Raw genomic sequence first — 5179 nt, forward strand, 5'->3', positions numbered from 1 at the left:
AGGCACTTTGCTTTCTGCAGTGGAGATATAGTGTTTTCTCCTGATGGGTGGGGGTTTGGGAGAAAAGGGATTAAGCTCTCAGAACCTGAATTGGGCCATACAATTTATGGATAGGCTAAATTCACAAATTTTCCTCTACTGCTATACTTTATTTTCAAAGTATGCCAAAGCATCCTAGAACCTGACAGAATGGTTTCTTCTTATTTTCCTGAAACCATTAGATACCCTGGCTCTTCCGTCTGAAAAACATCACCAGAAAGAAAGCTTTTATATCCTCGAGACTCAACAGTAGTAAGAGGCAAGGGTAGAAAACTAAGTTGACTTGTTTGTCGGTACTTCAAACGGATTTCAATACTGTGAAATTATCTTGGGGTTGTTATCTTTCAAATTTCAAGGTGGTTAAAAATGATTATAAGACATGTTTTCTTGCTTAAGAATTTGCTGACATCTAAAGCCTTTTTTTTCTTCCAAATAATTGTAAGGGTTATATTTCCTAGTTAACAAAGGATCTAAGAAGGCTATATAGCCATGAGCAATACTTTCATTCCCATTACCCTTCCACAATCTGACTTTTGTGCTACTACCGCCCTGCCATACATACACACACACACCTTACCTCCTCCCTCATAGTTATTAATCTAACCTGAATCACTCTATTCTTCTCCAAGAGAACACACCCAATAATAGCAGTGAATCACAGACGCTCTTGTTTCTTTAGTCTCTAATGGTCTTGATGAAATGCCAGATGTGGTAGAATAAAAGGACAAGAACTTCAGAGGAAGAGAGTTCTTTAAGTACTTGTTCAAAACATTATCTTGAATATTAGTTATTAGATAAATTTTCTAGTTGCTTGGTTATGGAAAGGTTATATCACACTAATAATTCTGATCCTCCTGTACCTCCCATGTTTCCAAGTAACCGTCCTACTCAGAGAGGTAAAGAGACTGAGTATGAGGCAAGTCTAATGGCCAAGGGTTCTTTTATCTTGGGGTTGAAAATAAAATCTGTCACTTAATTCAGCTAAAGGATATTAAACAGGGGCTGGCAGGTGGTGTGGGGGTTAAGGTGCTGAACTCTCACATGGCTGACAACTGTTTGAGTCCCAGATCTAGTGGTTTGCTTTCTCACTTTCTCTTTCTCTCTATCTCTCTCGATAAATTAAAAAAAAATAATAAATAAATAATTATTAGAAACATTAAACAGTATTTGAAACCATACGGCTTCTGGAGTTATAAAATTATATAAAATTATAAGACATATTTTGAACATTATCTTTAAAATTCAATATTTTGAAAATTTTTTTTTTTTTTTTGGAGAGGTTTTTCACTATAGGGCGCGTGCGCTCGCCAGACAGGCTGGTTCCCAATATTTTGAAATTTTGAAAGTTGTTTGTAAACTGTCAAGAATTATGGAGTATGAGCTAAAATTTTTTGCTATGTAAGGTAAATGTTTGTGGAAAAAATGTAAAAATAAATAAATGAAAGAAAAAACAAAACAAACCAAAAAAACATTAAACAGTTAATCCACAAAGATCATTCTTTAGAACAATGTCTTCAAGAATTTTTATAAGTATAGCAATTACACTTTATGGAGTACTATATGAAATCTTTAGATAACAGAGAAAAAAATAGAAATAGATTGTCAATTACTCTCAAAGGGGAATTCATTAAATGACAGAGCACTAAAATATCTCTTTACCATGGATACATCTATAAGATGCAACTTGAATTTAGGTCAAGAGAAACCTAGAGAAGAGTTTTTGAAGGTAATTTTCAACTTATGTACAAATGCTGTAAGAAATACTAAAATTCAGTTAAGAGGATTTAGCAGATTTTCATGTTACAAATAAGTATTAAATTTCGTTTGTTTAATTTGTCCTAATGTGCGTTACAGATCAACTTAATTATGTGGATTTTACATAATTCCCAACCTAAGTGGATTTTAATCCTAGTTCAATAGTATATATTTATATCTATATTAAATTATTAAACCCCTATTTATTAGTTATATCTACACGGCCCCCATCAATACAGAAAGGTATATGTAATGGAAAATAGGTCATCCTGAGATTATTGCGAAGACTTTAAAAATAACGTTAATGCTGAAAATTTAAAATATAAATAAACTGACTGAAATGAAAATTGTAATCATAGCTAAAAAGTGTGTTTATTGAGGAGGGGGAGAAAGAGAGAAAGACATACAAAGAAGGGCTATATTCACTATTCTTTCCTTATCATTAAAAAAAAGTAAAAAAACCCAAAAAACTCATAAAGAAGTTAGGTCTATGTCATCAAAATCCCAGCAATAATCGCAGACAAGAATGGAAGAAACATTTTACCACTCCTTGATGAATAATAAAAGTGGCCAATGGTAGCCTTAGGAAAAGAAGAAATTTAAAAACTCACATAGAACACCTGACTTAGGTTGATATTAATTACTATTATCATTGACTTTTATTGCTCAAATTATTCTCTATGGTAGGGTAAAGAGTCTTCCTTTTAGACTCACTTGGGCAGTGTTTTCCCCTGCCTATCCACCAGCAGTTGGCATAATGGCTATGTCACTGGACTCCCATGTAGTTTACCGCGGTTTGAGTCCTGGTGGCTTAAACTGCCAGGCACATGTGTGTACATGCCCAAGATCCCAAGAGGGGAATGGAAGAGAAGGGATCGTGTTATGGCTATACCCTCTAGACAGGTGATTTCTCGATTTCTGTCTCTCTGTCTTTCTAGCTAGTGCACACACCCTATAGCAAAAACCTCTCCAAAAAAATAAAAAAAGGAAGGAACTCACAATGTCCTGTGTCAGGAGTACCAATTCTTTATAGGCTAATAGATTTCAGGTCACTCAAGACATGGCAATGTTTGCTGGGATTAATCAAAATGTACAATGAAAAGTACAGGGGTTATATTCCAGATCTCTTACACTAAACTGAGAGAGAAAGGTGGGTTTTCAATTTGTTATGTGACAAGAGTAAGTAAAAGACAAACTTATTTATGAGATCATTTGATCCTAGCAATGCATGGAAGTCAGTAATGCTGGCCAACAAATTCATATCTCTGAAATACAGATTTTTCTGAGTACTTGTTCTGGAGTTCTTTGGAATTCTTGCCAAACAAACCCATCTTAATATTCCAGTTCACATAATAAACAAGTTAGAACACTTGCAAGGTGAAGGTGTTTTCCTTCATGCAGCAGGCAAAACATAGCTCTAAGCTTATGTAGTAACGATAAAAGGATTGGGGAGCAGCTGATTTTAGGGACACATAAAAACAACTCACCCTTATGCCCCAAGGTATAAAGAAATGCAGAGTGTGCATTGTGCTTCCAGTGTCAGGACAAATCACTCTGCCTTTTTTTTTTTTTTTTTAGTGATTAACTGATGCCAGTTGATGAGTAAAGGGAAAAATAAATGTTAGACTAGACCTGTGGTTCAGTGAGATGAATAACGCCTGTATGAGAAATCATGAGCATTTTCACATTATGTAGCCCTTTAGGTTAATTTATATCATCTTTAAAGAATGTAAAAAGAATACATTACTAGTTACCTGTGGAGGCTTCAAATTCTCTATTTATGGTTTAAATTCTGTGGGAATTTACAGATCCTAGTATCCTTTTTTTTTCTTTTTGAGAGGTTTTTGCTATAGGGCGCGTGCGCTCGCCAGACAGAGAGAGACATAGAGAAAGAAAGCGAGAAATCACCCCCAGGGGGGGATGGTCACGCCGCAATCCCTTCTCCTCCATTCTCCTCTCGGGATCTTGGGGACGTACACACACGCGCCCGGCGTGAGTTCTAAGCCACCGGGTCCAGAGGCGAACCGCGGTCGACTACGTGGGAATCCAGCGACATAGCCATTACGCTAACTGCTGGTTCCCCAGATCATAGTATCTTTAAAAATAAAATTTGTGGAAGAGAAATAAATTCTAATGTTCTATAGCATAATAGAGTAACTATACTCAACAATAACTCATTGCATATTTCAGAATAGTTAAAAACAAGATTTAAATGTTTGAGATGATGGATATGCTAAATTCTCTGCTTTAGTCATTATAGAGTATTTCTATATTGAAAAAAAATCACACCATACTCCATAAATTCATACAATTACTGTGTCAGTTTTAAAAATCTATGATTGGGGGCAAACAAGTGAAGGGATGAAAGTGTGTGTAATACCTTTCTTCAAACCAACTAGGGAATGATAAATTTACTTGCAAAAACAAAGTATCTATTGGGTGCTTGCTAGGTACCTTTCTGGCTGACTCTTAGGAGTTCACATTTACTGCTCCAACCGTTAGGAAACAGATCCTTTTATCTCCCTGTCACAGATGAAGAAACTGAGGCAGAGGGACCAGCAGTTAGCGTAATGGCTATGTCGCTGGACTCCCATGGCGTCGACTGTTTCGCGTCCGGACCGGTGGCTTAAAACTCACGCTGGGTGCATGTGTGTGCGTGCCCAAGATCGGAGAGGAGAATGGAGGAGAAGGGATTGCAGCGTGGCCATCCCCCCTGGGGGGTGATTTCTTGCTTTCTGTCTTTCTGTCTCTGTCTTTCTGGCGAGCATACGCGCCCTATAGCGAAAACTTCTCAAAGAAAAAAAAAGAAAGAAAGAAACTGAGGCAGAGACACTACATTACAAAGCACATGAATCTGGTGCCAGGATTTGAACCGAGACAGTTTTTTCAGGCTCTGTATTTACATGTGACTGCCTAGGACACAAGCTACTTCCATGGGACTATTTCTAAGCCATTATTTTCAGGCGGCAGTAGAGACAGTGTCAACGTTTAAAATGGCTCTTCAATAAGAGGCCTGAAAACAACCGGCCCTGAACATTCCCAGCTTCCCGGTGACTCAGAAGTTACTCAGCGCCCCACGCAGCAGGGCCGACTTCGCGGTCGCCGAGCAGCGCCTCCCCCCCCCCCCCCACACACACCGGAAGTGGGGAGCGTTTTCAGACTGAGGATGCCGCGCGGGGCGTCTGGCTAGGGCCATCTCGGTCTGAAACATCCGAATTCTGGACCATCACGATCTTCTGTGGGGATCGTCCCGCTTCCCGTATTGTGTCACAACCAATCTGTTTGGGCTCCATTTTCTCAGATTTGACTCACATATTTTCGTCTCGCTAAGGAGCCTTAGACAATCTGGCGGCGGGCCCGCCGCGCATGCCGGAGGAAAGACACG

This window comes from Tupaia chinensis, unplaced genomic scaffold, assembly GCF_000334495.1.
Source record: "Tupaia chinensis unplaced genomic scaffold, TupChi_1.0 Scaffold144255_1, whole genome shotgun sequence".
In the NCBI taxonomy this organism is placed as follows: domain Eukaryota; kingdom Metazoa; phylum Chordata; class Mammalia; order Scandentia; family Tupaiidae; genus Tupaia; species Tupaia belangeri.